At 41.1% G+C, this 12,616-nt stretch overlaps 1 protein-coding gene across 3 annotated transcripts in view; it reads left to right on the top strand.

Annotated features, from left to right (window-relative positions):
* The first annotated feature begins 519 nt into the window (after nt 1–519).
* Nucleotides 520–12,616, top strand: part of RAB23 (RAB23, member RAS oncogene family) — a 109,150-nt gene continuing 97,053 nt past the window's right edge. For 2 of the 3 annotated variants that reach the window (XM_054492438.2, XM_054492437.2), the window contains exon 1: nt 520–2,774. The gene's annotated coding sequence lies outside the window, so the exon portion shown is untranslated. Of the gene's footprint in view, nt 2,775–3,333; nt 3,479–12,616 lie in introns of those variants that run through there. The other variant, XM_063666290.1, reaches the window with a different exon arrangement.

Raw genomic sequence — 12,616 nt, 5'->3', positions numbered from 1 at the left:
TAAGACAGAACATTTTTATTTATCACCATCTGAAGCTTCTTTCTGGCTTCTAACTCTAGTTTTGTAGATCTTCTATAAGACGTCAAGAAATAAAAACCAAAAACCAGGAGATGCATCAATATTTAAAGTGTTTTATATATTTGTTGAGTAGAAGTGGTTAAAAAATTAAGAATTAGTCCTGGTTGCAAAATAACTTTAAGCACAAAACCTCAATTACTGATTAATGTTGAAAAGATTATATTTAAGAGGAAAAAATATTCTGTCATTTGCATCAAGTATTTGATTATTAGCACAAGTAGAACATCTCCTCACCACTTTTTTGTGACTTAATAATTGCAAATCCAGGGAATGAGCAAGCGGATGAGTTTGAATTCATAACTGCCCATTAAGAGAACTGGATTCTTGTATCAAAACTACCTGTAGGTTATGTGACCTTTACCTACTTTATTTATATGTACATAAGGTTAATCAAATAGTCCTTCTACTTATTTTATGAGAGTACTGAGAAAAGAATTTATTTATTTTTATTTTTTTTTTGAGACAGTCTCACCCTGTGGCTGAGGCTGGAGTTCAGTGGCATGATCTTGGCTCACTGCAACCTCCATCTCCCGGGTTCAAGCAATTCTCATGTCTCAGCCTCCTGAGTAGCTGAGATTACAGGTGTGCGCCACAATGCCCAGCTAATTTTTGTATTTTTAGTAGAGATGGGGTTTCACCATGTTGGCTAGGCTGGTCTTGAACTCCTGACCTCAGGTGATCCTCCTGCCTTGGCCTCCCAAAGTGCTGGGATTACAGGCTTGAGCCACTGTGCCCGGCCCACTGAGAAGAATTTAAATTATGGAATGGATGACAAAACCTTGACTGTGAATAAGCTCTTGAAAATGCATCAGATCACTGAAGTGAAGTGAACAAATGTTCCAACAGAAGTGTGAGGAAGAATATCACACAGACATTTCCTTATTTACCATGAGCGAAGTTCTCAAAAGTCAGAGAGTTGTCTAGTCCAGTCCTTTCCATTAGAGAGGAGGTCTCTCAGTATACTAAGTATTTCAACAAAAGTAAATATATATATGAGAAAGACTTGGGCAGTAAAGAAAAAAAAAGATTTTTATTTTCTAATTATTCTTTGTTAGTAAGGGCCCTAAATCTAGAAGTGTATATGCTGGAACACACTAGACCGTGATACAAGAACAATCAAGGACAAAACAAAAAGGAAGTTAGAATAAACTGATTATTCCCCGACTCACACTGTGAGGGGTTATAACTAGTTCCTTAGTGACCAATCTCAGCAAGGCAGTCATTCAAGAAACCTGTGAGTCACTCTTGACATTCCGTCTTTTTCCTACACCATAGCCAAATCCTATAGGTTCTACTTCCAAGATTAAAAACAAATGCACTTTTTTGTATCACCCCTGTAACCATCTCAGTCTAACCCTCCATCATCTCTTGCCTGAACCGGCCTTCCATTGCTCTCCCGTTTTCCACTACTCTATGTTTTCCCCGCCCACCAAGGTAACCATTATGCTAACTTTGAGCCTCTTAGTTCTTCTGTTTTTGTAGTTTATAGAAATGGACTTATGCCACGTGTATTTTTGTTGTCTTTTTATGCTGGGCATTAGATTTCCGCAGTTGATTCACGTTGTTGCCCGTAATTGCAGATGCTTTTTTGCGTTGCAGTATAGTGTTTCATTATATGAACCCTGTGTAATTTCATTCATTTATTCTATTGTTGATGGTCTTTTGGGTTATTCTCATTAAGGAATTATTACAATAAATGCAGCTACGAACATTCTGATACCTGCCTGTCGGCGCACCCTAAGTATTCGTTTCTCTTTGCTCTATATGGAGGCGTGGAACTGCGGGGCCATAGGGTATGCACCTTTTGCAGACAGTCCCAAACTGTTTTTCAAAGGAGTTGTTCCAGTTTACATTCCAGCAGCAGAGTAGAAGAATGCAGTTACTCTACATCCTGGCCAACACTTGGTATTTTCCATCTTTTTTTCTATTCTATTTTATTTTGAAATATAAAAACAACTGAAGCAAAGTTGAGATTGCTTTTGCGGAACCTTTTCGTTTTTGGTTCGCTTCTCTGAATAATTAACCATCTCAGGCTTCTATTTTGTCCAGCCAAATCCTGCAGGCTGTGTGAGTGCGTTTTCGACTTTGCTCGGCATTTTTTTGCTCACTCGGCCACTTAAGATGTCATCTGGTCAAGAAAATAAGGTATGTGTCCGAAGCGGGGCAAGCCCTTTGAGGACTCTGGAAGTGTGATAACTCTGTAGGAGAAACTCACGCGGACCGTCATTGGCCGATTTCTCTTTTCTAGAGTTCACGGTCTAGGAGATCCTGCTCGCCTCTGGTCTCCCCACTGCCCTCCCGGGGTCTCTTGGAGGCGTCTGGAAAGCAGAGCGGCTGCCAGCCACCCGCCAGAACAGGGGCGGGGCAGGGCCGCGGGTCCGCACAGAGCATGCGCAGACGAAGCACGGCGCATGCTCCGCAGCGCGGCGGGTCCACAGAAGAGGGGAGTCGAGACTCCCGCGCCCCACCACCCCCGGCGGAGCTGCTGCTGAGCCACTCAATCTGAGCCCTGGCTACTAATAAAGTTCGTTTAAAAATCATAATCATTCTTAAGAGAGCGAAACAGGGTGCGAACTAGCCGCTCGGCCCCGCAGGGAGAGCTGGCGCGTCGGGAGGAGGCAGCGGCGGCAGCGGTTGCGCCGCGACCAGGAGGAGCCGGTGGCGCCAGGCGGCGGGTCCGCGGCCGGCGGGGAACGGTGAGTAGCGGCTCGCGTTGCAGTGCAGCGGCGCTGCACTCACTCGCCCTCCCCAGGGGCTGAGTGTTCGTCTGGCTCCACTGGGGAAGAGTCAGCTTCTCCCCGGGGTCCCGGGTTGTGCCTTACTCTCCGGAGTGGGCAGGGGTATCGAGGGCAGGGGCCTCCAGGCCCGGCTCCCCCATCCCCCTGTTCGGACCGCCGAGCCCCGGCTCTCGCGTCCCTGAGCACCGATCCCAAGTTCCAGCTAGAGAAGGTGGGCGGCAGCGCCAGCCCGGCGCCCCCTCCCAGCTCCCAGCGGTCGGTACCTGGAATTGCCGGGTGGGCGGGAAAGAGGGGTGGAGCGAGGGCGGTGCTGCGTCCCCAGTCTGGCCGAACGTTCGGCTTTTTGCCTGCCCCAAGTCCCGAATGGGGAAGGGGCGACCCGGGCTGGGCTAGACACCAGTGAGGGCGTGAAGTGCTCAGGTTAGGTATGACGGCGAAGAGGGTCCTCAGCTCCACCCTGGCGTTTAGACTCCTCCCTGCAGTGCGACCACTCTTTACCCGCGACCGCACCCTTCCCTAGTTTCTTGTTCATAGAGTGCTGGAATATGAATGAGCCAAATTGTGCTATTCTATTGACACTGGTTGCTACAGAATTAACTTTACTCGGAGATCCGAGGAGCCATCGGCAGTTCCCAGGAGTAAGAACCTGAGAGCGTGTGAGAGTAAGAACTTCATTATCAGGAGCTAGTGAAGTGGCAGTAGGGTCTGAAAAGGGCTGTTAACTTCTCTAGGTTTTTATGTATCTCCTAACATCTAGGTAATTTCATTGACCCTAAGAAGTTTTTCAGTATTTTTACAAATATAACTGTACTTCTACTTAAATAAAGGCTGTTATGAGAAAACAACCTTTTGATTAGTGAGTTAACTCACCCTTTGCTTCTCTAATTTATTAGACCGCATTAGCAAAATGTTAAAAGTTTTGGGGAAAGGGTATTTATATAAAGTATTATTGTCAAGGTTTTTAATTATACTCAGAATTATGCTTATTTCTAGGAACGTAATTGTTTTGATCTAGTGCTTTCAGTCTATAGTTTCTGAAAAGCAAGAGTCCGACTGCCTGTTAAAATTTAATTTGGCTTTTTTCTTTAAATTTAAGGAAATTAATTATTTTAAAAAGTGTATGGTAAAATTGATTTTTTTTGATGTACAGTTCTGCGAATTTTAGAGTCATGTAACCACCACTACAATAAGGATGTAGAACAAATCTATCGCTCCCCCCGCTACAGAAAAAAAACCTAATGTGATCCCTTTATATCATACTCCTTACCCCTGGCAATTACTAATCTTTTCTAGAAATGGAATCATAACAGTTGGTAATCTTTCGATATTAGCTTTTTTTCACTCAGCATAATGCCTTTAAGATTTCTCCAAGTTGTTTCATGTATGGATAATTTCCTTTTTTATTGCTGAGTACTCTTTTGTTATGCGGATATGCCACAGTTTGTTTCAACACCTGCCCATGGAAGGACATTGAGGTTGTTTTCAGTTTTCTGTGATTATGAATCTATCTGCCTATCTGCTATAAATACCATGTACAGGTTTTTGTATGGACATGTTTTCATTTCTCTAGGGTATTGCTAGGAGTGGATTGCAGGGTCATATGGTAAATGTACGTTTAACTTTTAAAAAACTGTTAAACTATTTTCTGGAGTGTCTGTCGTTTTGCATTCCCACAAGCAACATGTGAGAGTTCTAGTTGCTCCACATACTCCCAGCATTTGGTAGTGTCAGTTTTTTTAAATTTAGCCATTCTAATAGGTGTGTAGTGGTATCTCATTGTGGTTTTAATGTGCCTTTAACTAATGGCTAAAGATGTACATGTTTTCATGTGTTCATTTGCCACATGGAGTCGTTGGTGAGGTATCTCGTGAAGTCTCTTGCCAATTTTTAAATTGGGCTGTTTTCTTATGTTGAGTTTTGAAGGTTCTTTATATGTTTTGGATGCAAATTATATGTCAGATACGTGTTTTTCAGGTATTTTCTTCCAGTCTGTCTTGTCTTTGCATTCTAACAGTGTCTTTCAGACAGCAATGTTTTTAATTTTGGTGAAGTCCAGTATCAGTTTTTCCTTTTATGGGTCATCTGGTGTCATGTCTAAAAACTCTGTCTAACAGGTCAAGATTTTCTCCTTCTAAAAATTGTTTTATAAAAGTTTTCCATTTAGATCTGTGATCCATTTGAGTTAATTGTATAAGGTGTGAAGGTTTACTTTTTTGCATATGGATGTCCAGTTGTTCCATCACTATTTGTTGAAAAGACTATCTTCTCTCCATTGAATTGCTTTTGCACCTTTGTTAAAAATCAGTTGGCTTTATTTGTGAGGGTCTATTTTGGGCCTGTTTTGTTCCACTGATTTACTTAGCTTTCCCTTTGCCAGTATTACACTTTGTTAATTTAGCATTATAATGTCTTAAAACCAGGTAGTATAATTTCCTCCAGTTTTATTCTTTTTCAAACTTGTTTTAGCTATTCTGATTCTTTTACCTTTGTGTATAAAGTTTAGAATCAGCTTGTGGATACAGAAAAATTTGGCTGGTGCTTTGATTGAAATTGTATTACACCCATAGATCAATTTAGGGAGAATTGCTGTTTACTTTGTTGAGTCTCCCAATCTATGAACATGATATGTCTTTCCATTTATTTAGGTCTTTGATTTGTTTAGTGTTTTGTAGTTTTCAGCATACAGATGGTGTACATGTTTTGTTACATTTATACCTAAGTATTTAATGTTTTTGGAGCTATTGTAAATCTCATTCTAAAAAATACTAGTTTCAAATTGTACATTGTACATAGAAATACAATTGAATTTTGTGTGTTGTACATATGTCCTCTGACTTTGCTAAACTCATTAGTTCAGGGTTTGGTTTTTGAATTTTTGGTGGATTCCATGGGTTTTTCTACAGAAATAATCATGTCATTTGTGAATAGAGAAAGTTTTCATTTTTTCCTAATCTGTGTTTTATTTTTGTTTCCTGTTACAATGACTAGAACTTCATGTATGATGAATAGGAGTAGTGAGAATAGATATCCTTACCTTGTTCCCAATCTGTGGGAAAAGCAATCTGTCTTCCAGAATTGTTTTATGTTATAGATGCTTTTTTTTTTTGAGACAGAATCTCACTCTGTCACCCAGGCTGGAGTGCAGTGGCACACAATCTCAGCTCACTGCAACCTCTGCCTCCCAGGTTCAAGCAATTCTTGTGCCTCTGTCTCCTGAGTAGCTGGGATTACAGGTGAGCGACCCCACACCCAGTTAATTTTTTGTATTTTTAGTAGAGACGCAGTTTCACCATTTTGTCCAGGCTGGTCTCGAACTCCTGACCTCAGTGATCAGCCTGACTTGGCCTCCCAAAGTGCTAGGATTACAGACGTGTGCCACTGTGCTTGGCCTGTAGATGCCTTTTACCAGGTTGAAGAAGTCCCATTCTATTTCTAGTTTGCTCAGAGTTTTCTCACAAATGTTGAATTTTGTCAAGTATTTCTTCTGCATCAATTGATATTATGTTGTGTTTTTTCCTTGAGTTTATTAATATGGTGGATTACGTTGATTGTTTTTTGAGTATTTAACTAGCCTTGCATTCCCAGAATAAAGTCCACTTGGTTGCAGTGTATTGTTTTTTAAATATTGCTGAATTCAATTTATTAATACTTTGTTGAAGATTTTTACATCTTTGTTCAGAAGAGTTTGTCTAATTTTCTTTTTTGTAGTGTCTTTTTGTGGTATCAAGATAATGCTGGCTTCGTAGAAAGAGTTGGGAAGTGTTTCCTTGTCTCTATTCTGGAGGAGATTGTGTACATTGGTGTTAATTTTTTAAATGTTTAGTAGAATTCTTCAGTGAAACTGCCTGATCCTGTAGATTTCTTTCTGAGTTTTTACAATACAAATTCAATTTCCTTCATAGTTATAGGGGTATTCAAATGGACCTATATTATATTGGGTGAATTATGGTCATTTATGCTTTTCAAAAATTTGGTTCATTTTGTCTGGGTTGTCACATTTATGTGTGTAGGGTTGTTACATTATCCTTTTGAGTCTGCAGAGTCTATATTGCTATCCCCTATTTTATTCCCGGTATTAGGTATTTGTGTCCTCTCTCTTTTTTGTGTTAGTCTCACTAAAGTTTTGTTAAATTTATTGATCTTCTCAAAAAGCCAGCTTTTTGTTTCATCAGTTTTTCTGTTTGCAATTTCATTGATTTCTGTTCTTCTTTTTTAGTATCTTCCTTTTTTTGCTTGCTTTGGGTTTATTTTGCTCTTCTTCTAGTTCTTGAGGTGAGTGCTTAGATTATTGAGTTGAAACTTTTTTCCTTTTTTCTAAGGTAAGCATTTACTGCTCTAAATTTTCGTATCTCAGGCTGGGCATGGTGGCTCACGCCTGTAGTCCCAGCACTTTGGGAGGCCATGGCGGGCGGATCACTTGAGCCAGGAGTTACAGACCTGCCTGGCCAACATGGTGAAATCCTGTCTCTACTAAAAATACAAAAATTAGCCCAGCATGGTGATGCATGCGTATAGTCCCACCTACTCGGGAGGCTGAGGCAGGATTACTTGAACCTGGGAGGGGGAGGTTGCGGTGAGCCGAGATCAGGCCACTGCACTCCAGCCTGGACTACTGAGTGAGACTGTGTCTCAAAAATAATAATAATAAAATAAAATATATTTTCCCATTTCAGCACTAATTTAGCTGTGCCCCACAGTTTCACATGTATTTTCACTTTCATTTAATTAAGTTTGTTGTTGTTTTTTTACTTTCCTTGTGACTACTACTTTGAATCTTGGATTGTTTGAAAAGTGTGTGCTTTTAGTTTCTGTCTGGAGATTTCCCTGTTTTATCTTTCTGTTATTGATTTCTAGTTTGATTCCATTGTGATCAGTAAACACATTCTGTATGATTTCCATTATTTTAAGTGTGTTTGAGACAGGAGGTCAGTAGATCTGGTTCCACAAGATACAGGTCTTAAAAGATCCCCACTGACAAAACAGGATGCAGTAAAGAAGCTGGCCAAAACCAAGATGGTCATGCAGGTGACCTCTGGTTGTCCTCACTGCTCATTATATGCTAATTATAGTACATTAGCATACTAAAGGTTACTGCCATCAGCACCATGACAATTTATAAATGCCGAGGCAAGGTCTGGAAGTTACCTTATATCGTCTGAAACGGGGGGGAACCCTCAGTTCTGGGAATTCCCCCATCCCTTTCCCAGAAAAGTCGAGAATAATCCACCCCTTGTATAGCATATAATAAAAAAAAAAAACCATAAAAATAACCAACCACCAGCCCTCAGGGCCGCTCTGTCTATGGAGCAGCCACTCTTATTCCTTTACTTTCTTAATAAACTTGCTTTCACGTCACTCTGTCGGCTCACCCTTGAATTCCTTCTGCACAAAGCCAAAAACCCACGTGGCCTCCTGGGCTGAACTCCAGTTTTGGGGTTTGCCCTGTGACATGCTGATGTTTGTTTTATGGCCCAGAATATGTTCTATCTGGGTACTTGAAAGGAGGTATATTGTGCTGTTGTATAGACAGTTCTATAAATATCAATTAAATTCTGATTTTATTGTGTTTTTAGAATTCCATTTTGATTTATCTGTGTGTTTTTGAGAGTACCTGCTTGTATTATTGTTTTAGTGGTTGTTCTTGGTATTACATTATATATATAGTCATGCATTGCTTAACGATGGGGATGCACATTATGGTTTTGTCATTGTGTGAACATACTAAAATGTACTTACACAGACCTAGATGGTATAGCCTACTACACATCTAGGCTGTATGCTATGCTATTGCTCCTAAGCCACAAACCTGTACACTGTTACTGTATTGAATACTGTAGGTACTTGTAACACATTGGTAAATATTTGTGTATCTAAACATATTTAAACATAGAAAAGGCATAGTAAACATATGGCATTGTAATTTTAAGGGACCACTGTTATATATGCAATCCATCATTGACTGAAATGTTGTTATGTGGTGCATGACTGTATATGTGATTTATCACCGTAATTTATCATTGCAGTCAGTATTTTACAAATTCAAGTGAAGTGTGGAATCCGTACCTCCCTTTATAGTCCTTTATCCTTCCCCATTTATAATTGTCTTAAATATTTTCCCTACATATATTGAACACCACATTGGACAGTTTTATAATTTTTTTTCAACTATCAAACATAGTTTAGAACACTCAAGAGGAGAAGGGAAGTCTGTTGTATTTAACAATATTTTTGCTCTTACCATGTTCTTTCTTTTGTTCTGATACTCCAAGTTCTTCTTTTAAAGAATTATTTCTTTTCCACTGAGAACTTCCATTAGCTGTTCTTTTGCATTGGTCTGCTGTCAACAAATGCTGTTAGTTTTCCCTCATCAGAGATTACCTTGATTTCCTTTTCATTCCTAGAGGATATTTTTGTTGGATATATAATTTTGAGTTGACAGTTCTTTTCTTTCAGCACTCAAAAAATGATGTGCCACTTCCTTCTGGCCTCCATGGTTTCTGAGGAGAAATTCAGTGTCATTCAAATTACTTTTCCCCATCCTTTTTCTCTGGCTGCTTTCAAAATGTTTTGTCTTTAGTTTTCAGAAGTTTGACTTTGATTTGTTTAGGTCTAGATTTTGACTGGTTTATCCTGTTTGGGATTTACTCAGCTTCTTGAATCTGTAGCTTTGTCTTTTTCCATATTTGGGAAATTTTCAGTCATTATTTCTTCAAGTCCTTTTTTAGCCCTATCTTCTTTCTCCTCTGCTCCTGGAACTCCAATGACAGAAATATCCAATTTTTTTGTGGTTTAGTTCCACAGGTCTTGAAGGCTCTGTCCTTTATTTCAGCCTGTTTGCATGGCTCAGATTATATGTTCAAGTTCACTAATTCTTTCCTCTCTCTTCTCTATTCTGCCGTTGAACGTATCATTGAGTTTTTAAAATTATGGTTATAATTTTCAGTTCTACTTTCCATTTGGTACTTCTTTATATCTTCTGTTTATTTGTGAGACTCTTTATTTTTTACATTCGTTTAAGTATATCCATAATTGCTCATTGACTGCCAGTTAACTTATTTTTAAAATCCTTATTACATGAATCTAATGTCTGTCATCTCATTGCTAGTGTCTATTGATTGTCTTTTGCATTTAAGATTTTCCTGGTTCTTGGTGTGCTGAGTGATTTTCGACAGGACACTGGGAGTGTTATGTTGTGATTCTCTGGTCTCATTACATTCTCTTTTAGCTTGATTCTCTTCCTTTGATATGCTCCAAAAACAGGAAGGGTGGGGCACTACCTCTTTACTACCAGGTGAGGATAAAACTCCAGGTTTCCTGCTTGTCTTCCATTGAAACAGAGTGGGCTGGGCGCGGTGGTTCGTGCCGGTAATCCCAGCACTTTGGGAGGCCAAGGCAGGTGGATCACTTGAGCCCAGGAGTCTGAGACCAGCCTGGCCAAAATGGCAAAACCCTGTCTCTACAAAAAAATGCAAAAACTAGCCAGGCATGGTGGTGTGCGCCTGTAGTCCCAGCTGAGGTGGGATGATTGCTTGAGCCTAGGAAGTTGAGGCTGCAGTGAGCTGTGTTCACCCCACTGCACTCCAGCCTGGAGTGTAGAATGAGACACTGTCTAAAAAAAAAGAAAGAAAGAAACTGAGAATGGGAAGAGCTCCTCTTACTACTGGTCATGATGACTCTCTACTGGGGGCCACTGATACCACCCTAGCTGGGAAGAGGCTGACCCACTGACACTGCAGGGAGTCAGCAGATGGCCTTATTACCTGTGAGAGATAGTGTAAGTCCTGACTTTCTAGTAGGCTTCATCTGACACCACCCCAGCAAAAAAGTAGGGTGAAAAGGGGTAGGGATGACTGAATTGGTGGATGGGGTGGGAGTTCAGGCTCCCACATCGTCTCTAGGGATGCCTTGGTGGTGGTTGGGCAGGGGTGAGGGGTGCCTTCATTTCTCCCCAGTGAGGATGCAAGTCCTCCCCAGTCCTCCCCAGTTGGTCTTTTCTGACACCACCCCATAGAGGGAGTTGGGGTGCATCGATATAGCCCTCACAAGGGTATAGGTGTTTTCTGTCTTTCTGCTTGCTAGGCTGCCTCTTTCCTGGTCCTTTGACTCAAGAGAGTAGGCTTTTATGTTTTTTTTGTTGGTGGTGGTGATATTTCCTGGTTACTAGCTTCTCTATAATCCAGTCTGGGATATATGAGGTAAAAAGAACTCAAGGAAAACTCATTACCATGTTGTGCTTTGTGTCCTGTGGTACCTTTCTACTTTTCAGTGTCTAATGTTTGTTTATATATAGTATCCAAAATTTTTAGTTATACTTAGAGGAAGGAATAGGGAAAAATGTGTATCATTTCAGAAGCAAAAGTGTCTGAAGTATATATCTTTAAAAGGAAAAAATGTGATAAGATTTTTGTTGTTGCCTTTTTTTGAACATATCTGTCTTCTTGGGTGAAGAATTGTTTAGGTAGAGAAAGGAAGTTGCTTTCTAGGAACTGAACCAGTGTGAGATACAGCTGGATGAACAAGGGTCAGATCCTGGTCAGAATTTTATATTTGACCCGGTGTCCTAAAGACTACATCTTGTGTAGGGTAATAGGATGATGATACTTGATGTCCAGATTGTACCCTAGACCAGGGGTCCCCAACCCCCAGGCTGTGGACTGGTACCGTTCTGTGGCCTGTTAGGAACTGGGCCACACAGCAGGAGGTGAGTGGCTGCAAGCATTAGATTCTCCTCCTGTCAAATCAGCAGCAGCATTAGATTCTCATAGGAGCCCAAACTCTATTGAGAACTGCACATGTGAGGGATCTAGGTTGCAGCATTCCTTATATCCTTATGAGAATCTAACTAATGCCTGACGATTTGAGGTAGAACAGTTTTATCCCCAAACCATCCCTCCACTGCCCCCCACCAACCTCCCATCTGTGGAAGTTGTCTTCCACCAAAGCAAGTCCCTGGTGCCAAAATGGTTGGGAACCACTGCCCTAGACCATCTGATCATATACTCAGAGGACAAGATGCAGGCATCAGGCATCAGGTTTTTTGTTTGTTTGTTTGTTTGTTTTTTAGACAGGGCCTCACTCTGTCACCCAAGCTGAAGTACAGTGGTACAGTCATAGCTCACTGCGGCCTTGAACTCCTGGGCTCAAAACAATCCTCCTGCCTTAGCTTCCCGAGTAGCTGGGACTACAGGCTCACGCCACCATGCCTGGCCAATTTTTTTTTTTTCATGGTGCCCAGGCTGGTCTTGAACCCCTGGCCTCAAGCAATCCTCCTGCCTCAGCCTCCCAAAGCACTGGGATTACAGGTGTGAGCCACTGCCCCCAGCCAAGTATTTTTTAAGTTATCTAGATGATTCCAGTGTATAGCCAAAATCACTAGCATAGGATATTGGCTTTGACATTTACCTAATTGTAAAATCACTTGGGATGTATATCCATTTGAGTTCTCCAGGAAGCAAGTATCAAGATGGAACTAGAAGTGCAAGAGATTTATTGGGGGAAATGGCCTGAGAAGGATAAAGAGGCTGCAATGCTAGTTTTTTATACTTGTGAAAGGATAAAGAAAGATGGGGTGGAAGGAGCCCCAGACTGCAGTGCATTTCTGAAAAAATCTCAGCTAGTCTGATGGGGAGCCCCAGACCAAAGAGGATCCATGTTGTGCAGAATTGTCCCAACTCAAGTGACACTGCCTGTTTAGTCTTTACCCGGGGAGAATGTGGCCTCAACAGGAGCGGACAGTGCAGTGGATCCTGAAGGTGAGGTAGCAGAGACTGCCAGCTAGCAGCTCATGAAGGGAGAGCTAA

Source organism: Pongo pygmaeus, chromosome 5, assembly GCF_028885625.2.
Source record: "Pongo pygmaeus isolate AG05252 chromosome 5, NHGRI_mPonPyg2-v2.0_pri, whole genome shotgun sequence".
Taxonomy (NCBI): Eukaryota; Metazoa; Chordata; class Mammalia; order Primates; family Hominidae; genus Pongo; species Pongo pygmaeus.
The sequence above is the reverse complement of the archived record's forward strand: the minus strand, read 5'-3'. Positions and strand labels throughout refer to the sequence as shown.